The sequence below is a fragment of the Macaca mulatta genome, chromosome 2, assembly GCF_049350105.2.
Source record: "Macaca mulatta isolate MMU2019108-1 chromosome 2, T2T-MMU8v2.0, whole genome shotgun sequence".
NCBI lineage: Eukaryota > Metazoa > Chordata > Mammalia > Primates > Cercopithecidae > Macaca > Macaca mulatta.
Window position 1 is genome coordinate 99,421,958 of NC_133407.1, and position 24,755 is coordinate 99,446,712.

The 24,755-nt window shown below is 41.5% G+C and overlaps 1 protein-coding gene and 3 long non-coding RNA genes across 53 annotated transcripts in view; 2 read left to right on the forward strand and 2 right to left on the reverse strand.

The window, feature by feature from the left end:
* Positions 1-13,534, reverse strand: part of LRRFIP2 (LRR binding FLII interacting protein 2) — a 128,322-nt gene extending 114,788 nt beyond the window's left edge. For 24 of the 50 annotated variants that reach the window (XM_015131394.3, XM_028843944.2, XM_015131393.3 and 21 more), the window contains exons 1-2: positions 13,266-13,534; positions 11,761-11,827 (exon numbers count right to left, since the gene is read on the reverse strand). The gene's annotated coding sequence lies outside the window, so the exon portion shown is untranslated. Of the gene's footprint in view, positions 1-11,760; positions 11,828-13,024 lie in introns of all 50 variants that reach the window. The other 26 variants (XM_077992122.1, XM_077992117.1, XM_077992120.1 and 23 more) reach the window with 2 other exon arrangements.
* On the forward strand, positions 9,678-13,507 carry LOC144339113 (uncharacterized). The gene is made up of 2 exons (XR_013413785.1): positions 9,678-10,462; positions 11,682-13,507. It is a non-coding gene; the product is annotated as an uncharacterized LOC144339113 (long non-coding RNA).
* A 49-nt stretch (positions 13,535-13,583) lies between the features above and the next one.
* Positions 13,584-24,755, forward strand: part of LOC114676317 (uncharacterized) — a 34,893-nt gene continuing 23,721 nt past the window's right edge. The window contains exon 1 of the long non-coding RNA XR_013413781.1: positions 13,584-13,790. This is a non-coding gene — a long non-coding RNA (uncharacterized LOC114676317). The remainder of the gene's footprint in view (positions 13,791-24,755) is intronic.
* LOC144339112 (uncharacterized) lies at positions 19,623-23,762 on the reverse strand. The gene is made up of 2 exons (XR_013413784.1): positions 21,093-23,762; positions 19,623-21,033 (listed from the first exon to the last, which is right to left on the reverse strand). It is a non-coding gene; the product is annotated as an uncharacterized LOC144339112 (long non-coding RNA).

A 24,755-nucleotide genomic window follows, 5' to 3' on the forward strand; every position in this document is an offset into this window, starting at 1 on the left:
GGGAAACTTAGCATACAGGAAATAAACACAGAAGAGGGGCAAAAGGGAATCTCCAAAAGAATGATAGGTATCTCAGAAAGAAAGCTACAGATTAGAGCAATATGACTCAAGAGACACAATGAAGGACTGTCATTACCAAAATCCCCACAGCCTTTGGGGCACATCCATTTAACATGAGATGTGCCTGGTCCAGGTTTTCATTAGAATTTAGTTTGTCTTGACCCCGTGTTGATGAAGTTTCTGGAGCCTAGATGGGCTGAAGTCTTATTTCACAGCACAGATGTGTTTTGCTTTTCCTTATTCTTGAGAGCTAGAGCATGATGAGCTTAGCTTAGAAGCAAAACCACATAGAGCAATCTACTCTCCCAATCACATTTCTTCTAGATATTTACCATAGTATCCTGTAAACACTTTAGTTTCGCCAGATTCCCTGATTATGGTGAGCCTGTGTTTCTCCAGACTCACTAACAAACTTTCCCAATGACTTGCCAAAAAGGATCAAGGAAGACTCTTTTCAGCTTATCTGCTGGGAGCTTTCATCTAATAGCAGCAGTATGTACCTTTCCTTTCACAGCCTCAGCTGATGCTTGCTATTCAGCTTTCCAAAACAAAATGATATACTTCTTAGGGATACATACCATGGCAGAGATTGGCTTATTGTTCACCAAGGCATTTTCCCTTTTCTTCCTTGCAGTTAAGTGTAGCCATTTGACTCAGTTCTAGCCAGTGGAATGTGGACAAAACTGATGTATACCACATCCTGGCCTGGCCCACCAAATTTGCCATGCAATCTACCACAGTCCCTCTCTTTGTCCTCACATCTGCCAGCCAGATGCAGGAAACTCAAAGTCTCTGAGGCCCCAGGGGTTGGTAGAATCACTAGTCGAAAGCAGCCTGAGTCCCTCAATGACTCTGTGGAATAGACTACCACTCTGTCACTGCTTTTCAACTCACAGCAAAGATGTGAGTGAGAAATTTTGCGTTAAAAACCACTGATGTGGTAATTATTCACTAAAGTAGTTCAGCCTATCCTGACTAACAGACTCAGAGAGGTAGTAGAGCTTTCCAGTTTTTCAAAATTAAACATTTTGGCCAAAAATACATGTATGGACATGGAGGATATTGCAGGCTTGAGCAGAGAATGGTCCCAAGAGAATGAATAATGTGTTAAAATAGGCTTGTGATTTCCTGGGAGGGAGGGGGTGCCATTAAAGGATATCTTGAGGAAACTTCTAGGATAACTGTAATATGTAATTTCTTGACTTAGGTAATGAGATCACAGGTGTTCATGTATTACTCTTCCTAAAACTATATTTTTGTTTTATATTTCTCTATAGTTCACAACTAATTATTTTACACAAAATAGTTTTATAACTTATAAATTAATTGATGTTGTAAGCTAGAATGGATGGATGGACACATAGATAAACAGATAAACAGACAAGACAGATAAAGGCTCTTGAAAAATCTGTTGGAGCATTTAGGGGGAAAGCAACAGGTAAACAGAAAATTATGCAAACGTCGAAGTCAAATTTTAACTCCCTGAAAAAACAAAATTAAACAAGAAAGGAAACAAGTATGATATACTACATGGCTGATCAGTAAACAATATTTATTTCATTATAATGAAAACACCAACTATTGTTTTAAAATTTCAAAATTGGAATGTTGCAGGGAGGGAAAGTGGGATGAAATAGTGAAGAAACGCAAAACAACAATAAAACCACCAGTAAGCCCCATCATCTGAAGATACTCCTATTTTAATAACATTATTTTTTAAACAAAAATTGGTTAATATGGCCGGGCATGGCGGCTCACGCCTGCAATCCCAGCACTTTGGAAGGCTGAAGTGGGCAGATCACCTGAGGTCAGGAGTTCGAGATCAGCCTGGTCATGGGGTGAAACCCCATCTCTACCAAAAATACAAAAATTAGCCGGGCATGGAGGCAGGTGCCTGCAATCTCAGCCACATGGGAGGCTAAGGTGGGAAAACTGAAGGCGGGAGGTGGAGGCTGCAGTGAGCCAAGATCACACCACTGCACTCCAGCCTGGATGACAGAACAAGACGCCATCTCATTAAAAAAAAAAAAAAAGTTTCTAAAACATGCTATTTTGTAATCAGTTATGGTAGACAAATTCTAAGGTGGTTCCCCACCCTAATCCCCCTTCCTAGTGTTCACATCTTTGTATAATTACTTCTCCCATGAATGTAGGTGAGTCCTGTGACTTACTTCTAACCAACAGAATATGGCAAAGGTTATATAGGATGTTACTCCCATAACTATGCTACATTATATAAGACTGTCTTGCAGCCGGGCGGGTGCGGTGGCTTACGCCTGTAATCCCAGCACTTTGGGAGGCCGAGGCAGGTGGATCACGGAGTCAGGAGATCAAAACCACCCTGGCTAACAGGGTAAAACGCTGTCTCTACGAAAAATATAAAAAAATTAGCCAGGTGTGGTGGTAGGCGCCTGTAGTCCCAGCTACTCGGGAGGCTGAGGCAGGAGAATGGCGTGAACCTGGGAGGCGGAGCTTGCAGTGAGCCAAGATTGCATCACTGCACTCCAGCCTGGGTGACAGAGCAAGACTCTGTCTCAAAAAAAAAAAAAAAAAAAAAAAAAGCACGAACCCTATAGTGAACTGTGCATGTGAGGGATCTAGATTGTGAGTTTTTATGAAAATCTAATGCCTGATGATCATCTGAGAAGAAATGGTTTCATCCCAAAACCATTCCCCCACCCATCCCACCCCCGTCCACGGAAAAATTGCTTTCCATAAAACTGGTCCCTGGTGTCAAAAAGGTTGGGGATCACTGCCTTACACCATATAGAAAAGTTAACTTAGGGACCGGGCATGGTGGCTAATGCCTGTAATACCAACACTTTGGGAGGCCAAGGCAGGTGGATCACCTGAGGTCAAGAGTTCAAGACCAGCCTGACCAGTGAAACCCTGTCTCTATTAAAAATACAAAAATTAGCTAAGCATGGCGGCAAGCGCCTGTAATCCCAGCTACTTGGGAGGCTGAGGCCAGAGAATCACTCGAACCCAGGAGGTGGAGGTTGCAGTGAGCCAAGATTGCACCATTGCACTCTAGCCTAGGCGACAAGAAAGAAACTCTGTCTCAAAAAAAGAAAGAAAAAAGAAAAAACTCAAAATGGATCAAAGACCTAAACAAATGAGCTAAAACCATAAAATTCGTAGGAGAAAATATATGGGAAAAACTTCATGATATTGAATTTGGCTATGATTTCTTGGACATAATACCAAAAGCACAAGCAACAAAAGAAAAGGTAAGTTGGATTTCATCAAAATTAAAAACTTTGGGCAGGGTGCGGTGGCTCACGCCTGTAATCCCAACACTTTGGGAGGCCAAGGCAGGCGGATCACGAGGTCAGGAGTTCAAGGCCAGCCTGGCCAACATGGTGAAAACCCATCTCTACTAAAAATACAAAAATTAGCCAGGCATGGTGGCGTGTGCCTGTAACCCCAGCTATTCAGGAGGTTGAGGTAGGAGAATAGCTTGAACCCGGGAGGTGGAGGTTGCAGTAAGCCAAGATTGGGCCACTGCACTCTAGGCTGTGACAGAGCAAGACTCCATCTTAAAATAAAATAAAATAAAAACTGTATACATCAAAGCACACTATCAGAAAGTAAAAAGGCAACCCATGGAATAAAAAAAAAATTTGCAAATTATATTGCTGATAACGGAATGATATAAAGAAATCCTACAACTAAGCAACAACAAAAACCCAATTAAAAAGATAAAAGACATAAGTAGATGTTTCTTCAAACAAGATACACAAATGGTCACATGAAAAGATGCTCAGCCGGGCCTGGTGGCTCAACATATGTAATCCCAGCACTTTGGGAGGCTGAGGCAGGAGTATTGCTTGAGCCCAGCAGTTGGAGACCAGCCTGGACAAAGTTGCTTGAACCCAGGAGTTGGAGACCAGCCTAGGCAACGTGTGTCTACAAAATATTAAAAAAAGAGGCGGGGCACTGTGGCTCATGCCTGTAATCCCAGCACTTTGGGAGGCTGAGGTGGGCGGATCACCTGAGGTCAGAAGTTCAAGACTAGCCTGGTCAATGTGAAGAAACCCCATCTCTACTAAAAATACAAAATTAGTTGGACGTGGTGGCGCACGCCTGTAATCCCAGCTACTTGGGAGGCTGAGGCAGAAGAATTGCTTGAACCCAGGAGGCAGAGGTTGCAGTGAGCAGAGATCATGCCATTGAACTCCAGCCTGGGCAACAAGAGCAAAACTCTGTCTCAAAAAAAGAAGAAAAGAAAATCAGCTGAACATGGTGGTACATGCCTGTGCTGTGGTCCCAGCTACTGGAGAGGCTGAGGTGGGAGGATCACTTTAGCCCAGGAGGTCGAGGCTGCAGTGAGGCATGATTGTGCCACTACACTCCAGCCTGGGTGCCAAAGCAAAATCTTGTCAAAAAAAAAAAAAAAAAGAAAAGAAAGAAAGAAAAGAAAAGAAAGAAAAGAAAAGCGAAAAAGAAACAATGCACAATATCACTCATCACCAGGGAAATACAAATCAAAACCACAGTGAGATACCACCCTATTAGAGATTTTATTTTAAAATCTCTAGACATTTTTCTGTTAGAAAACAGGGCCAGGCACAATCAGGCCAGGTGCAGTGGCTCACGCCTGTAATCCCAGCACTTTGGGAGGCGGAGGTGGGCAGATCACAAGGTCAGGAGTTTGAGACCAGCCTGGCCAATAGGGTGAAACCCTGTCTCTACTGAAAATACAAAAATTAGCCGGGTGTGGTGGCGGGTGCCTGTAGTCCCAGCTACTTGGGAGGCTGAGGCAGAAGAATTGCTTGAACCCAAGAGGCAGAGGTTGCAATGAGCCGAGATTGTACCATTGCACTCTAGCCTAGGCTACAGAGCAAGACTCCATCTCAAAAAAAAAAAAAAGAAAAAAAGAAAACAGGACCAGGCACAATGGCTCAAACCTGTAATCCCAGCACTTTGGGAGGCCGAGGTTGGCAGATCACTTGAGCTCAGGAGTTTGAGACCCTCCTGGGCCACATGGAGAGACCTCACCTCTGCAAAAAATACAAAAATTAGCTGGGCACGGCAGTGCACACCTGTGCTCCCAGCTACTCAGGAGACTGAAGTAGAAAGGAATACTTGAGCCCGGGAGATCAAGGCTACAGTGAGCTGTGGTCGGGCCCCTGCATTCCAGTCTTGGTGACAGAGTGAGACCCTGGCTTGACATAAATAAAAATCAATCAATAAGAAAACAGAAAATAACAAGTGTTGGCAAGGATGTGGAGAAATTGGAACCCTTGTGCATTGCGGGTGGTAATGTAAAATGGTGTAGCCACTATGGAAAATAGTATGGTGGTTCCTCAAAATATTAAGCATAGAATTACCAAATAAAATTTGATAACTATCAAATTACTAGCGATTCCACTTCTAGGTACATACACAAAAGAATTGAATGTGGCACTCGAACAGATATTTGTTTACTCATATTCATGGTGGCATTATTCCCAAAAGCAGAAAGATGGAAACAACCCAACTATCAACAGGTGATTAAACAATATGGTATAAACACACAAAGGAATATTATTCAGTCTTAAAACAAATGAAATTCTGATACATGCTACAACATGGATGAATCTTGAAGAGATCATGCTAAGAGAAATGAGCCAGACACAAAAGACAACTATTACATAATTCCATTTATACGAGGTACTTACAGTAGACAAATTCATAGAGTCAAAAGTAGAACGATGGTTACCAAGGGCTATGAGCATGAGGTGATATTGTTTAATGGGCAGAGCTTGCTTGGGATGACGAAAAAGTTATGGACATGGATAGAGGTGACTGTTACACAACAATGTAAATGTACTTTATACCACCAAATTGTACACTTAAAAATGGCTTACATGATAAATTTTAGGTTATGTATACAGTCATGTGCTGCATAAGGATGTTCCAGTCAACAACGGACTACACATATTACAGTGGTCCCATAAGATTATAATGGAGCTGTCCTATACAGGTGTGCCCTTTTAAGAGATGGGGCCTCACTATGTTGCCCAGGCTGGAACGCACTGCCTATTAACAGGTGCGCTCATAGCACACTACAGCCTAGAACTCCTGATCTCAAGTGATCCTCCTACCTCAGCCTGAGTACCTGGAATTACAGGTGCACACCACCATGCCTGGCCTATTTTCTGATCTTTTATATCATATTTTAACTGTATCTTTTCTATGTTTAGACACACAAAAATTTACCATTGTGTTATAATTGTCTACAGTTACAGTATTTGGTACAGTAACACGCTGCACAGGTTTATAGCCTAAGAACCACAGACTATACCATATAGTCTAGGTGTGTAGTAGGCCACACTGTCTAGGTTAGTGTAAGTACACTCTGTGATGTTTACATGACAAAATTACCTAATGATGCATTTCCCAGAACATATTCCTGTCATTAAGCAACAAATGACTGTATTTTACCATAATAAAAATTTTAAAAAAGGTCAACAGAGTAAATTTTATATTATCTATATTTTACCACAATTTTAAAAACAAAACAAACTTTATTTGATTGCAAAGGATGAATCTGGCAAGACAACAAGAACAATGCCCTCTCATTTCCTTGACTGTTCACCTAGATACCGCATTATCTGTGACAGGGGAAAAAACATCTAATCTAAAGCTGAATTTTTTACTATATTTAGTCCTATAATCCTTGGGTCACTTAACTGGGATACTTACTTTTTAAAAGAGGCAACACTATATATTCAGTTTGTTCATGATTTAAGCCATTTAACAGGGAAATAAATATTTTAACATCCTAATCCTCTGCATACAGTATAGTATACTCTAACTTACAAAACAGAAAGCCGAAAGATTGCTCCTAGCTATTAATATATTTCTACTTAGGAAAGTGGGCATGTAAGGAACAACATGCTCAGAACAGTAACATAAAAATTAAATTTGCTTCCCTAAAGCAGTAAAGTTATCTGTTATATCAAAAGTAGTTAAAATGTGGTAATGAAGGAACACTGAGATATACAGGGTTCAAAATGAAAACAATGGAAAAAGATAATCCATGATTCTTTAACGAAGATGTTTATAGTCCACCTCTGAGAAAGCACCCTGATATGTATTCCAAGGCTTTCCCCAGCTCTTTACCACTTTCTCTCTCTGCTGGTCTTTATTTCTTTTCTTTTTCTTTTTTCTTTTTTTTTCCCGAGGATGAAACGAAGGCTGAGACAGAGAAGGGAAAATAAGATAATGGGAATAAACTGATAATGAAGAAAGAAAAATACGAGTTTATTCTTTCTCCTCACACTGAATCCTAAATACGTTATCATCATCATTCTCATCATCATAAATGTGAACAACCGCAAATAACTGACGGCAAAGGAAAACTAAATTTCCTCTAGTCACAATCTAATCTAAAGCAAAAAAGTGGGGGTGAAGGAGTCCATGCCGAATTCTTCAAACAATCTTGACTGTAATACAAAGCTGCAGTTAAATATGGTGACATGAACCTTGGTCTAAGGGTGGAACACTAAGTTCTTTAACAGCTTTCTAGCCTAAGAAGTGACATCAGTCAAAGAACCTTAAACTCAAGTGTTTCATTCACTAAGTATAAACAAATCAAGGTTTTCGTAAGACACCACATAGTACAAACTAAGAGTTTAAAGATAAAACTTCATGATACTATATAGTACCACAGGAAAAACAGAATGAGAATTTGGGAAGAAGCTAATTTATCTATCTGAACTCAAAATAATCCTGTAGAATAGTCCATTATTCCAACAGTCCTTTTGATCCTATCGACAAATATGAAGGTCTCTGAATTGGACTGCTATTTTAACTGGGGCCCTCCGTATGCCAGTAATAATAATGTTTTTTCGCTATTGTAAAACATTCGACTGATTTTTGGCAAACACTCTCATATAACCAGAAGATAACATCAATGCTGGCACAATCCCTATGCTCTTTCTTGTGCACATTTTTCTAAAAACTTTCCTCCTGGCCGGGCGCAGTGGCTCATGCTTGTAATCCCAGCAATTAGGGAGGCCAAGGTGGGTGAATAACGTGAGCCCAGGAGTTGGAGACCAGCGTGGGCAACATGCGGACACTCCGTCTCAACAAAAAATACAAAAATTGGCCCTGTGTGGTGGTGTGTGTATGTAGTCCCAGCTACTTGGGAGGCTGAGGTGGGAGAATCACCTGAGCCCAGGAAGTCAAGGCTGCAGTGAGCTGGGTTCATACCAATGGACTCCAGCGTGGGCATCAGAGTGAGATCCTGTCTCAAAACAAACAAACAAACAAACAAAACCTTTACTCCTTAGTTTTCCTTAATAAGAGGAAGAAGCAGGGGAGGAGGAGGTAGCAGCAAAAACTTGGATCCTCAGATATACAGGCTAAGTAGATATTCACCCCAAAACCTAGCCTTAATCTTCTGAAGGCAAAATGTCCTTTTAACTCCCCCTTCTGTGGTTGCTACTGATCCTAAACCACAGGCCTTCCTGACTTGCAGCAGGACCAGGCCAGATTATGGTTATGTGGTAGGTTCTGTCAGGCAAGCTTTGACAAGGTCTCAAAATAGACCCTGGGCACACGCCAGGGAAGCTACCACTCACGAGTTCCAACTTCATCAAACTATAGCCCTTCAGCATGTAATTTTTTTTTTTCTCTCTAGTGTCTCTCTCATTTCAAAAAGGCAAAGAATCCTGAACCTCCTCCTGGCCACAAGTAACCTGTATAACATTAAAATGTAAAACTTAAGCCTCCTTTATTCTGTTTACAAACACTTTGCAGAATAAAGATTGAATCTGTACCTACTTCCTGCCTTGAGAAAGTAATCCATCAATAGCACTATGGTTTGCAAAAGGATTTTTGGATCTCAAACTCCACAGAGGTTTATTTTATCATGTATAGATTAGGATGTGGAAGGTAAAGGAAAAGAGAAGGTAGATTATTTACTTCTTTCCTGACTAATAACATAGTAGCCGACTTATGCAGGGCAAGAAGTTAAACTATACACAATGCTTTTAATTGATACTGGTCATAAAATTCTGAAACAATCAACCTACTATAAGACGTAGTCATTTAACTATTTTCAAATATAAATGCTTCTATGTGACAGCAACAGTTTTCAAACCACAATATTTCTACTTTTACCAATACAAATAAAATTAATCACCTGACACTCAAATGTTTTCAAGTACCTTATAAAATACACTTGCAATATTTTTTAAATGGAGAGATGGATGAAGAATACAAAGTAATTAAGAGCTCCTTTCCCCTTCCACAAGCCCAAGAAATAAGTTAAATTCCATTATAAATAAAGCCAATATAGGATTGAAATAATTTTAACTTTTCATAACTTCAGTCCCAATCTTACAGTCACACTTTGAAAATACATTTTGTATAGACACTTACTAACTAGTGCAAAGACTTATATATGAATTGTTCATTATAGCAGTGTTTGTAGCAGGCTAAAATCAACCTAAATATCTGTCAGTAGAAAATGGTAAAATAAATTATGGAAAATGAATAAATTATGGTTCATCTACACTAGCAAGACATGCAGTCTTTAAAAAAAAAGTAAGAAACGTGCTAAATACAAAAAGATCTTCATAGGTCAAAGATAAGAATGAAAGATACAGTATATTTCTCCTAGACATATGTCATTGTATATGGTTGCTTGGATTGGGGGTTGGGGTAAGGAAAGGCTGGGAGTTCGTGGTGGAAAGCAGACTTTCTTTTCATCATATACCACATTTTTAAATGTTTTATCAATTTTTAAAAGTCCCATAAACATCTACTGAACCTATGAAGTAAATAATGCCATTTCTTCCCCCTCCCTAATTATCTCTACTTTTATCTACTGCGCTCCCTACCACTAGGCTAAAACAAATGCATACATATGTTCCCTATGAAATGGAATTATCTCTTGACCTCCCCATCAAAATAAATGAATAACAGAACTAATGAAAAAGTATAATGCATGATCAACCCAGTTTTTAGCCTAGCGTTTGACTCCTTTGAAGTCCAGCATAATTTATTATAAGCCGAAAACTTTACGAGGTAAGTTTTGTTCAATTCCTTCCTTCTGAAGTTTTAAAAGTTGAGTTTTCTTGGCTGGCACGGTGGCTCACGCCCGTAATCCCAGCACTTTGGGAGGCCGAGGCGGGCAGATCACGAAGTCAGGAGATCGAAGCCAACCTGGCTAACACGGTGAAACCCCGTCTCTACCAAAAAAAAACAAAATTAGCCGGGCGTGGTGGCGGGCGCCTGTAGTCCCAGTTACTGAAGAGGCTGAGGCAGGAGAATGGCATGAACCTGGAAGGCGGAGCTTGCAGTGAACTGAGATTGCGCCACTGCACTCCAGCTTGGGCGACAGAGCGAGACTCTGTCTCAAAAAAAAAAAAAAAGTCGAGTTTCATTTATTTATTTTTGAGACAGAGTCTCACCCTGTCTCCCAGGCTGGAGTGCAGTGGTGCTTTCAGGGCTCACTGCAGAGCTCGTGTGGCTTTCCCACCTCAGCCTCACAAGCAACTGGGACTGCAGGCACACACAACCAACTAATTTTTTTGCAGAGACAGGGTCTCACTATGTTGCCAGGACAGGTCTTGAACTCCTGGGCTCAAGCACGCCTTCTGCCTTGGCCTCCAAAAGTTGGGTTTCAAATGATGATCACAGATTATATTCTTTATTTGAAAACTGGACAAAGTAGTACATTTTCCCCATTAAAGGACCATCTCTCAATTTAGATGTTCCAGATGGAAAGCAACTACCTAAAAGGAAAAAGCTATGAAACAGCCTCTATTTTGCAGGTGCAATGGATAATGATCCTAAGGTAAAGACGGAAGAATTTTATTTCGTTTTGAATGATACTCGTCAACATTCCCAACACACTACAAGAATTATTTTTTTTCTATATATCATCAATTCTGTTCCTTCTCACACTAGCAACAGGCTAAACAATCCACAAACAGTTTTGCAAGAAATTGCTCCCTCCCTCTTGCTAAATTCACATCTAACCAAGATTTGTTTTTGTTTTGAGAGACAGAAATACTTTGCCAAATGCATTCTCCATATCACCTTTTCCTTTCATTACAGAGATACTTAAATCCCGACCTGGAAAGGTTTCCCTTGCGTATTTACCTATCAAGACTGTCAGTTACGGTGATTTCCACAAGGGATTTTCCAAAAGGGAATCTGTGTTCACAGGGAACTGAAACTCTTTAGTCACTATTAGCTGGACAAAAATCAAAAGCAACATTAGGGAACACTCTGAATATAATGGATATCCAAAGTAAAAGAAGATGTCAAAATTTAGTGAAAGAAGTAAAGGAAGTTAGTAAGCTAGACCAACAGGACAGACTTGCCATTACTTTATAACTAGCTAAAGTTCTTCATAAATGAAAATCAAGGTAAAAAATCAGCTGAACTCCAACAGAAGGAAAAGAAAAACAAGGCTAAGGGTATCAAGAACTCTGTGATTTCAACCTTATTTTACTTAACACTTGAAAGTCAAAAATGATCAAATTACATTTCAGCAATAAAAAGCTATTTCTAGTTTAAAGTGAATCCATTCCAATCACAACTTCAATACACACTTTCTTCTAGAACAGAACTTAAATAATAACTCATGTAGTTTCATTCTACATTTTTAAAGACAGAATCACAAAAATGGGTGATGCTTTCCACTCAAAAGACTATTTTGTATAGTGCAAATTCTTTCAGTGAACATTTTCATACCTTAGTGATGGTAGCTCTCCTTTCCACTGACACTTACTTCTAGACCCCTTCATTTATCTTCCCACATCTGGCAAAAAAAAAAGTGGGGGGAAGGGTAAAACCAAAACAATCACTTAAAAACCAACAGACTATTCTAAATTCGAGCATTCTGCAAATACTTCAACTTTTATTTCATTACCATTCTTCATGATGACAAATATCCAGCAACAGACCTAACAAAACATAATACAACACTTTCTACTAAATGAGTAAAGAATGCCATCTCATTAGGCAGACACGAACTTAGCTTTTCTCTATTTCAATTTTCAGATTCATAGCAATGATTCACAAAGTGAGTGATCTACCTTCGAAATGAATCACACTTTCCGAAATTCTTATTCTACATAAGTATATTATAATACTAGGTCATTATCTCTGTATCTGTTAAACAGAGCATGATGTTGGTTAAACAGGGTTAGTGCTGCAACAACCTTGGAGTCCCTGCCAACTAACTCTATTTGCAACACTGCATTCTCCAATAATTGCACTTTTTCATATAGATTTATCCCCAAAATAAAATGTTATCTTGAAAAAATATTATTTTAAACACTGATTAAGAACTTATACATCCACACCCTGCTCTCCCTCTCTGTTCCATTACTGCATCCACATTCTCTTCCAACTATGACAACATAAAAAAATTAAGAACCACTCTTATCCTTACATCTCATTTTTAGTCAATCAATCCACTCTACAATTTTTTTGTTTATACTAGAAATGCTGAGTTATTAAATGGAAACTCAAAGAAAACCAGCTACTAACAGTTAAGGTTTAGGATACAATATTTATCTAGTCATGTCTCAGCAGCCTGTATTTGTAGCTCCCACGGTGGAAAAAGTAAAGCAAACACTTGAACTTTTTTCTCTCTAAGAAAGAAAAAGAAGTGGGTTTCCTTAGGTCCTCCTGCATCCTGCCGGTTACTCACAGGCAGGGTTGACTGGAGCTCTGTAACTTAACAATCTGGGTGTCAATAACGCCTCATATTAGTCAAGTATTAACCCAGCTAGGGCCTGTTAAACCCGCGCTCCAGCTCAGGTCAAGGAAGAAGTAAAATTCCCCAAAAAATGCTACGCCCTACACCGTCCTGACACCGTTCCCTGGGGGTGCTCGTCCCAGGACAGAACTGGAGTGTGGCATCTAGGGAGGAAGAGAAGGCGCCTGGGGCACCCGAAACGGAGGGACAGCTGCCCAATTTAATTTCTCCCACAGTGGGAGTAACACGTACCTTTCCCCTGCGCGGAGGAAGGGTGAGCGTTAGAAATCAGACGGGATGTCTGAGAACGCCGCAGGCAGGGGGCGACCCCAGTCCGGGAGCCTGCCGGGGGCCGGCCAGTCCCCAGGGAAGCCCGGCCCCCTAGCCGAGGTCAGAGGCGGCGCGGATCCCACGGGACTGCGGAGGCCGGGAGGGAGGTCCCCAACTCCCTGCTCCCTGCTCCCACCGGGCTGGCGGGAGGAGCGGCCCTTACCTGGGTTAGGGCGCGCGCTGTGACTGCGTCGCTGTCCGGGAAGGGCCGAAGAGCGGCTTGCCCGCCCGGCGCCCGCTGGGGCTAGGGGCGAGGGGCGCAGCTGGACGACTCAGTCCTGGGTCCCCCGGCCAGGCGGGCGGGGATGGACGCGGCGGCTCCCGGCACCGGCAGCCGCCTAGTCGGTCAGGCCGAAGTGCCCTCTGCGCCGCGGCTGAGACAGCGGGAACCGGCACCGGGAGGAGCCGCAGCCTGAGCGGCCGACTGAGGAGGCAAAGGATGGGCGGGGCCACAGGGTCGACGACCCGCTCACCCGGAAGCAGTTGTGGCCGTGACTGCCCGGGAGTGGCGTTTGCCGCAGGCCGGCCTTGCACCCCGCTGGGCAAAGTACGCGGGGCTGTCAGACGACGAGCTGAGCCCTGGGCCGGCGGGTGAGGTTCCCCAAGCGGCGGTGCTCCTGCCTCCCTGTTCCGCCATTGCGAGCCGTTAGGGCCAAGCTGGAGGGAGGGCGGCGAGGCGCGGCTGCCGGTAGGGCGGGGCCCTGGGCTGCTGGTGGGGCGGAGGCTGGAGGCGGCCTTGGGCGGGTGGCTTCTCTGGGTCGCACGGTTGCTGCCCAGGCTTTCCGAACCAGGACCAGTGCCGGTAATGTGAATTGACACTTGTTCCGATTCAGGGCTGCCCTTACCCTGGTTGCTCCTAAACCCTGCGGCCTGGTGGGCTTGGGCAAGTGGGCTGGAGTAACGCTCTGTTAGGAAACGAGTATGCGAGGGAGGGTGGGTGGGTGTGGTCGAAATGCCCAAGCTTCACTTCAAAAATGAAGACGCATGACCTTAAAATTATTTCTGGAGAAGAATACTTGCCCGAGAGGTGGAGTGGGGGACGGAGAGCGGGATGGATGGAGGAGTATAAAGTCTGTTAAAAATCTGATAGACACGGACTTGTCATTTATTCCGGAAGTATCTAACGAGGCCCACCAGGTTCAAGCCACTGGGGAAGGACCAGGGTTGTGCATTTGGAAAGCTCACCTTAGTGGAATAGACGGACTGAAGCAAACAAACAAGGTAATGACAGGTGTAGTAAGGCTTTGCAGGAAACACACAGAGTGATGAAAAAGATTTTGTGGACGAGGCCTCTGGCTGGATAGGATGGCTAGAGAAGACCTCTCGGAGGAAGTGATAGTTGAGGAGCCTCCTAACAAAAAAGGCACGAAATACACCTAACCACAACTTTACATACAGGGACTGCAGATTCCAGAAGCCCCTGAATAAGCCCACTAATTCCATGTTGAGCACCTGTCTCTAAAGCCTTTTAAGGACTGTTTCTGTGCTGCCCACTTCCCCTGCAATTTCAGAAGGCTTGATCACCCTTACAGTTTATGGGGGCTGCCACTGTGGCACTAATGGGGAAGGTTCGAGAGACAAGGACAATTATACCCATCAGCTTTGAGAAACAAATTCTTTACCTTTTCACTGTTTCTATGTCACTATATTTCTCAGAGCCATGAGTAAACATTAAAACTATGATTTTTACATTGGTATGTTATGATCTGAATAAAATGATTAATGACATATTTTGCCAAATTTGTTGAAGACAAAGGAAGAGGATCTATTCAGATGCAGTACCTGAATAATACCAAAAACCCAACATGTATTAAATATTAACGACATAATTAATAGAAAGATTGTCAGGGCCGGGCGCGGTGGCTCACGCCTGTAATCCCAGCACTTTGGGAGGCCGAGGCGGGCGGATTACGAGGTCAGGAGATCGAGACCATCCTGGCTAACACGGTGAAACCCCGTCTCTACTAAAGAATACAAAAAATTAGCCGGGCGTAGTGGTGAGCGCCTGTAGTCCCAGCTACTCGGGAGGCTGAGGCAAGAGAATGGCGTAAACCCGGGAGGCGGAGCTTGCAGTGAGCAGAGATAGCGCCACTGCACTCCAGCCTGGGCGACAGAGCAAGACTCCGTCTCAAAAAAAAAGAAAAAAGAAAGATTGTCTGGATAATTCATTAGATTCTCTTGCCCTTTTAATTTTACTCCTTAGCCACTTGTTTTAATTCATGCAAACCAGCAGAAATATTTTGCATTGTGTTTCTGGGAAAACGGACTGGGAGGTAGCTAACACTTACTGATCACTTTCTATTTACACAGCATTGTGCTAGGAACTTAAATATCTCTTCCAGTATTAGGACTAACCTTGAGATATGGGTATCATTGTACCCACTTTAGTAACAAAGACATTGAGATTCAGAGAGATTGTGACATACCTAATGTAGCAAAACTAGTAGCTGGAAGAGCCAAAAATTGAACTCAGATCTCTCTGGCCCTACTAAATGCATCACCATAAATTATTTCATGGGCAATCTTCCCTGCACATTAATTGATTTCTTTCTGCCAAATGTATGTGTTCCTAGATCTTTTTGTAATATTCTGACATGGGAATGCCCCCAGGTCTGTGAGGACTGGCTTCTCTGGGGTTGTATCAATAGATGAAGGAAAATTTTGCGATTGTTTATACAGTTTGGGGGTATGAGGTGGTACAATTTGTATATTTTTGTTACTTTCATAGCAAAATCTTCAGTTTTCTTTGATGAGGCCAAGAAATAAATTTTTTCCTTTCTTAACAGCAAATACTTATTTTTGTGGTTTTCACAAAAGTTGTCTTTCACAAACACAATAATACTGTGTATATTATTATAATAATTAATAAATTTATTATAATAATCATATAAAATAAATAAATAATAATAAAAAAACACATCTCTAAGATGTGAAAGATCATTAGTTCATACATTAAAAGTAGGATACCACTTTTGAAAGCCTAATATTTTTATTAGTAAAGTGTGTCTAGACCAGGCGCAATGACTCACACCTGTAATCTCACTACTTTGGGATGCAAGGCAGGTGAATTGCATAAACTCAGGAGTTCAAGACCAGCCTGGGGAACATGGTGAAACCTTGTCTCTACAAAAAAATTAGCTGGGCATGGTGGCATGTGCCTGTTAGTCTCAGCTACTTGGGAGACCCAGGTGGGAGGATTGCTTGGACCCAGGAGGTCAAGGCTGCAGTAAGGTGTGATCAGGCCACTGCCCTCCAGCCTGCATGACAGAGCAGGACCCTGTCTCAAAAAGAAAAAAAAAAAAAAAGTGTGTCTGTGTGTGTGTTAGAAACATTTTTCTAATTTTATTTAACTCCTTACAAGTCTGTGGAAACCTGGCAATGTAACTGTCTTTTACTATGTATATTTGTTTTAAGTTCTCCTTGTAAGAATTCCTATCTAGATTTATTATTTTTTCATGTTATTTTTCTCTTTTTTATTTTTTATTTGGAAATAATTATTTAAAAGTTGCAAAAATAGTACAGCAGTCCTGTGTAGTATTTGCCCAGTTTACCCTATTGGTATCTTACATACCTATAATACCCTATTGGTATCTTACATACCTTATTAAAACCAGGAAATTGACACACTACAGTCTTCTTTAGGTTTTTAATTTATTTTTATGTTTCACATCAAAAAGTTTCCATTTTGCAATAATTCATTTCTATTATATTTGACTTGGCCCTTCCTCTCCTAAATTAGCAAATGTTAATAAGCTTGTCCTGCTGCTCATCTTGAATTACAAGTTTATTTTTAAAATTATCTGGGTCAACACAATTGAAAGTGATTCATTTGTAAGGTTGTTGCTTTCTCTGGTCATACTGTTCCATGTCATCCTGCCCTAATAAACCTGCAAAATTATACAGCTTGTGTGTGTATATTTTAATATATCTTCTGACCACTGCAGTTTTTTCACAGATTGTTATCAAAGGAAAACAAAGAGGAATACAAGACATCCTCATTTGACTGGCTTTTTAAAAAAGTTTCTAAACATCTAACTGTCAAAACAAGAATACTGGGTGGGCATGGTGGCTAACGCCTTGTAATCCAGCACTTTGAGGGGCCAAGGTGGGCAGATCCCTTGAGCCCAAGAGTTCAAGACCATCCTGGGCAACATGGTGAAATCCTGTCTCTACAAAAAAAAAAAAAAAAAAGTTGGTTGTGGTGGTCCACACCTGTAGTCCTAGCTACTCCAGAGGCTGAGGTGGGTGGATGACTTGAGTCCTGGAGGTCAAGGCTGCAGTGAGCCATGACTACACCACTGCAAGCCAGCCTGGGTGACAGAGCAAGATCCTATCTCAAAAAAAAAAAAAAATGCTATGGTTTGTTAGTGTGCAAAATCTCACTTATGGCTAATTCTAGTTCTACATGGATTCTCCTACCCAGGGCACTCACCTTTTCCTCCACCAGAGAATAAACATAGAAAAATGAAGGGTAAATTACTTTGTTCAATCTTAGTCTTGAGGAAAGGTTAATGAGAGGGGAAAATTTGGGACTTTGTATAGGTATCAATTATGTTATGAACACCTAATCACTTATTATCAAGTGATGGTTTTTCTGCATTATATACTTACTATAAATGAGTAAAAAACACCCTTCATATTACAGCTTATTTAACAAACTATTATTTATCTGCTGTGTATCAGGCACCCAATTAGGTACTTGACACAGGGACAAAACAATCTCTGCCCTTAAGGAGCTAGAATGCCAGAGTTTCTGTTGATATGTATTTTGTTAATGCATGTTAAGCTCTCACTATGTGCTAGATAATTTGCAAATGCTAGACATCCAACGGGAAGCAAAAACAAAGCTGTTTCTTTTTCTCATGAAACTGGTAAGGGAGACAATCTCACAAAAGTACCTTTAAAATCTAACAGGTATTACAAAGTGTAGGTATGTGCTGCCATGAGGGCATAAAAGCATTGGGACTTGACCTAACCTGAGGTGTCAGAAATGCCTTCTTCTGGGAAGAGATGTTTCAAGCTGAGATTTAAAAGTGCCTCAGAGTATAAACTACATGCGGAAGTGGAGGAGAGCAAGAAAGAGCACATACAGAGCTCATGATAGAACCAACAGAGTCCCAGGGGCTGAAATGAGAGAATGTGAGATGAGTCTGGAGAGTTAAGGGCCCACCATTCAGGGTCTTAGAGGCTGTGGTAAAGATTCTAATCTTTGTTATGAAATCTGCAAACCAATTGAGTTTTTCGTGAGAGCAACATGGTTTGTATTTTCAAAAGCTCACTCTGACTTCAATGTTAAGAATTCATTCATGCATAGTGGCATGCACCTGTGGTCCCAGCTACTCGGGATGTGGAGGCACAAGAATCGCTTGAACCCGAGAGGCGTAGGCTACAATGAGTTGAGATCATGGCACTGCACTCCAGCCTGGGCCACAGAGTAAGACTTTGCTTCAAAAAAGAAAAATTAAAAAAAAAAGAATTCATTCTTGGCCAGGTGTGGTAGCTCACACCTGTAAGCCCAGCACTTTGGGAGGCCAAGTTGAGAGGATTGCTTGTGCCCAAGAGTTTGAGACCAGCCTAATCTATATGGTGGGACCCTATCTCTACAAAATATAAAAAAAAATGAAAAACTTAGCCAAGTGTGGTGGTGCATACCTGTAGTCCCAGCTACTCATTCTTTAAATAAATGCATCCTGAGGGCCTGCTATAGACCAAATCCTATTCTGCACACAGAGCACACGGCAGTGGACAACAGACAAATTCCCTATCTGTGAGGATCTTACAGACAATGTACAAATAATATATAAGATAATAGTGCTGTAAGAACATTGAAACAGGGTGAGAATGAAAGGGTAGGGTGGAGTTGCTATTTTATAAACTTGAACCCTATGAAATTACTGATTTTTAAAAATAATTTTTGACCTGAGAATGACATTACACCTTAGGTTTAAATGGTTCAATCCAGTTGTGTGACATGAGGGTCATATGATTCAACTTAATACTTGGAAGAGTCAGAACTAATGAGGTGATCTAAAGAAAGAGAAGCAAGCCATGTAAATACCTGGGAGAAGAGCATTTCAAGAAAAGGAACAGCAAGTGCAAAGGCCCTAAAACAAAAATGTGCTTGCCATGTTTGAGGAGCAATAACAAGGCTGAAGACTAAAGAACAAGTGGGGAGAATGGTAATAGACGCCAGATCATACTGGTGACCATGGTAACAAATTGGCTTTTCTCCTTTTTTTTTTTTTTTTTTTTTTCCTTAAGATAGGGTCTCACTTTGTCACTCAGGCTGAAGTGCAATGGCTTGCTCATAGCTCACTGCAGTCCTGAACTTCTGGGCTCAAGTGATATTCCTGCCTTAGCTTCGTTAGTAACTGGGACTACAGGCATCCACCACCACGCCCGACTAATTATTTTTTTTAAGAGATGGCATTTCACGAAAAATTATCCAGGGGTGGTGGCAGGCGCCTGTAGTCCCAGCTACTCGGGAGACTGGGGCAGGAGAATGCCGTGAACCTGGGAGGCGGAGCTTGCAGTGAGCCGAGATTGCGCCACTGCACTCCAGCCTGGGCCACAGAGCCAGACTCCGTCTCAAAAAAAAAAAAAAAAAAGAGAGAGAGAGATGGTATTTCATTATGTTGCCCAGGCTGGTCTTAATCTCCTGCCCACAAGTGATCCTCCCACCTCAGCCTCCTAAAGTCTTCCAAAATGTTGGGATTACAGACGTGAGCCACCACACCCAGCCTGGTTTTTCCTCTTTGAGAGAGCTAAGCCGTGGGAGAGTTTTGAGCAGAGGAACTACCATCTGCCATTTTTTTAAAGGACTATTCTGTTAATGGTAGAATGTAAGTGGTGGATGTAGAAGTGATTGCTGTAAAACACACAACTTTGCTGTGTGTTTGAAATTTTTCCTAATAAAATAAGAATAGTTTAAACTGATACATTGTGAATAGACTTTAGAGGAGCAGAGGCGAGAGCAGGAAGACCAGTTAGGCTATCACAATAATTCAGGTAGCAGTGGAAGTGGTAGGAAGTGGTTGGGGGTAGATGTGGTGTTTGAATTACAAGTTAGTAATTCAGAGGAAATGCCCAGGTAGGAAATACAAATGTATAAATCCACCTAAAGATTAGGAAAACAAGGACAAATGTCTTGAGAATTAAAAGAAAATGCTCAGGAGTGTAGCCTAAAGCCTCTTACTCCTGCTATTTTTCTAGGCTGGTTTTGGTTGTAGATAGTTATCAGTTATATGTTGTCGTTCAGATTATTTATATGTATTACTGTCCACAACTCACTTATGTTCTAAAGGGCTGTTTTTTTAATGTTGTTCTTGTCTTCTCAAGCAGCGTATATGCTTTTTGAGAAAAGATCTATTTTCTTGTATACACCCCACAATGCCATATTCCTAGAAGGCATTTACAGTGTTCACAGAATAAAAAATTTGAATACAGAGCTTTTCATGTCTTTTGTTTTTATAAAACATCCATTTTCTTATAAATGTTTAATTTAGACACTTCTGAAAATAAAGGTAGAGTTAGAATTTTCAATCTGTTGCAACTTATGCCCATTTCGGGTCAGAGAAATAAAAAGAGAGCCTTCTGGGGGGAACAAAAAAGGCCCAGGTGTGTGCCTGTAGTAGTAGTGTCAGCTACCTTAAGAAGCTTGAGCCCAGAAGTCCAAGGCTATATGGCACCACAATCGTGCCTGTGAATAGCCACTGCACTCCAGCCTGGGCAATATAGCAAGATCCCATTTCTTTTAAAAACAAAACAAACAAAAAAACCCAATCAGCTCTTCTCCATATTGGCTTATACTCAGACTTCATCATGTGGCAGCAAGACAGTTCTCAAAAACTTCAGTTCTAAATTCACTCTGGTCCAAGTCCAGCAAGAAAGAGATCCCTTCCAGTAGCTCCTAGATTCACTGAACCAATTACCTTGCTACAGTAATTTGTTAAAGGATAGGGAGTTACCTTCCCATCCTTTAACAAATTACTGTAGCAAGGAAAACTCCTGTGCTATGATTAGCCAAATTTGAGTAATATGCTTTACCTCTGGTCCACCCAAAGATCATGGACTATAGGAGAGGAGTGGTTCCCAGAAGAAAAAAAATGGAGTACTATCACCAAAATATGGAAATGGACACTGATGGTGAAAACACAATACTTACTACACCAACTAACTCAAAGGCCTATGCATTGTTTCTTCCTTAAGCTTTTGAAAGAAGTTAGTCACTGCCATGGCACTCACTTTGAATCTCTTCCAATTCCACACACAATACTGCATTTTTTCCCCTGAATCATCAGGCTGTCATATATTCAGTTGCCATTGAAAAGTAAATGCATGATTATGAAAGTTAACCAGCTGGAACAATCAGTATTTTAGCACATCACTTTTCGGGACACTCCCAACTGGTATTGCAGGTAGTTTCTTGTCCTTATAATTCTTTCCTACTGTCAAGCTACCTGAAACATATTTATTTGTCCTCGATACCCTAGGGGCAGGGTGGCTGATAACTAAGGTGCCTGGGAAACACTTCAGAAGCAAGTGACAATGGACATTTCTAGATGGACTTCTAGATGTACATTTACACTGTAGAAACTTGAAAGGAAAATTTATCTACAGATACGTCTGTTTTCTCTTCAGTTTCTTTTCCTTTTTGCACTAACAAGTTATTTTCCCCACATGACGTTTAATCTACCTTACATAACATTTTTTAACATTTTAGTTCAAAATTTACTTCAGAAAATGGATGACTTTGGTGTGAAACAATTGTTGATTATTATTCTAGAATTTGGGATGGCACCTCTAGTTTGCTGCTTCCTTGGACACCAAACATAACATTCTCTGTTCTAGGATGTGCTTCAAGTGGGTCATAAGACTGGCAGAAAATCAAACCAAACTAAATGAATAGTTGTTGAAGTTAATCTCCCATCCTGGAGCTGTGCATGCCATGGGGTAGCCAGCTATTAACAGGCACGATCCTGATCAAAATCACTGCTCTGTGGTCCTGTTTATCAGAATTTCACATTATGGAAACTAGATTTGGGCCTGGTTTCTTTAAAAAGAGATGTGATAATGAAATAATCATGTATTATAGCCATTACAATTTCTATTGTAGGAGAAAGTGGATAATGTTTTAATGTAAAACAGTAGGTTATTAAACAATATGTTCTAGATGAATATTTAACATTTTTGTTTTAATTAGCCAGGCGTGTGTGGTGACCTGTGCCTGTAGCCCTAGCTACTCAGGAGGCTGAGATGGCAGGATTTGCCTGAGTCCAGGATTTCAAGGTTACAGTGAGCTTTGATCACACCACTGCACTCCAGCCTGGGTGACAGAGCAAGACCCCTTCTCACAAATAATAATAACAATACAAATACAGAAAAATACTAGAAAACACACCCAAATGTTGACCTTAAGGAATGGAATTATCAGTTATTTTATTTTATTTTTATTTTCTAGAATACTCAAAGGTGAAATGTACTACATCTGCAGCCAGGCACGGTGGCTCATGCCTGTAATCCCAGCACTTTGGGAGACCGAGTCGGGCAGATCACTCAAGTTTAGGAGTTTGAGACTAGCCTGGCCAACATGGTGAAACTCTGTTTCTACTAAAAATACAAAATTAGCTGGGTGTAGTGGTGCACACTGGTAGTCCCAGCTACTTGGGAGGCTGAGACAGGAAAATCACTTGAACCCAGGAGGCAGAGGTTGCAGTGAGCCGAGATTGAGCCATTGTACTCCAGCCTGGGCAACAAGAATGAAACTCTGCCTCAAAAAAAAAAAAAAAAGTTGTCTATTACTGCTATGGTCTGAATGTTGTGGTCTGCTATTGTTTGTCCTGCCAAAACTCATATGTTGAACTCCTAACCTCCAAGGTGATGGTATCAGAAGATAGGGCCTTCCTGAGGCGATTAGGCCATGACAGCAGAGCACTCATGAATAGGATTAGTGCCCTTATAAAACAGGCCTAAGAGACACCCCTCCCTGGTCCATTATGTGCTATTAGAATGAGAAAACAGCTGTCTATAAGGAAGCAGGTCCTCACCAGACACCAAATCTGCTGGCACCTTGATCTTGGCTTTCTCAGCTTCCAGAATTGTGAGAAATAAATTTCAGTTGTTGATAAGCCACCCAGGCTATATTTTGTTATAGCAGCCCAAATGGACTAAGACAAATACCAATACCACAGAATCAAAATAAAAAACTAAAAATTAAATCTAGGCTGGGCGAGGTGGCTATAATCCTGTAATCCCAATGTTTTGGGAGGCCAAAATGGTAAGATCACTTGAACCCAGGAATTCGAGATCAGCCTGGGCAACATAGGAAAACCTTGTTTTTACAAAACAATTTTTAAAAAGTATGCACGTATGGTGGCATGTGCCTGTAGGTCTAGCTACCTGGGAGCCTGAGGCAGGAGGATCACTAGAGCTAAGGAATTCGAGGTTACAGTAAGCTGTGATCGTGTCACTCCAGCCTGATTGACTAAGCAAGACCCTGTCTCAAAAAAAAAATTCTAATTATGCTTCTCACTGCTCAAAACCATGGAAGATTTCTCTCTTGTCTTGCATACTTCATTCATTCTTTCATTTAAAAAAAAAAAAAAAAACATGTACAGGGCTGGGTGCGGTGGCTCATGCCCAGAACTTTGGGAAGCCGAGGCTGGCAGATCACCTGAGCTCAGGAGTTCGAGACCAGCCTGATCAACATGGTGAAACCCCATCTCTACTACGAATACAAAATTAGCCAGATGTGGTGGTGCATGCCTATAATCCCAGCTACTCGGGAGGCTGAGGCAGGAGAATCGCTTGAACCCAGGAGGCGGGGGTTGCAGTGAGCCGAGATTGCACCATTGCACTCCAGCCTGGGCAACAAGAGCAAAACTCCATCTAAAAAAAAAAAAAAAAAAAAAGCATATACGGTTTGTACAGATGCTAGGAGTAAAATATACAGATGTGGCTCCTGTTCCCCTAGAACTAACTGTCTAGAGGAGATATAACGAGTAAGCTAACAGAAACAATCCAGTATGTCACAGTCAATAACAGGGTTTTATGCATCCTCCATCAAAATGCCGAAATCATCTTTTACACATCAAATGCTGGCTTTGATAGCTAAGCTACCAAGCAAGGGGTACTCACATACAATGGCACTGACTGTCAGTCATTGCTTCAGTTTAAGCAGCATCCTTGTGGTTGTCCACATGGTATGGTAGTGTTCAGTTAGTTGAGTAGTGTTCAATTATTGGAATATTTATTTACTCTTATTTTATGAAAATGCAGATGCGAATACTAGTTATAGGAAGAGTAGGTCTTATAAATGTAATATGAATGACATAAAGATGGAAATTATTAGTAGGGCCAGGCGCAGTGGCTCACGCCTGTAATCCCAGCACTTTGGGAGGCCGAGGCGGGCAGATCCTGAGGTCAGGAGATCAAGACCAACCTGGTTAAACATGGTGAAATCCCGTCTGTACTAAAAATACAAAAAAAAAAAAAAATTAGCCGGGCATGGTGGCAGGTGCCTGTAGTCCCAGGTACTCAGGAGGCTGAGGTGGGTGAATGGCGTGAACCCGGGAGGCAGAGCTTGCAGTGAGCCGAGATCGCTCCAATGCACTCCAAACTGGGAAACAGAGCGAGACTCCGTCTCAAAAAAAAA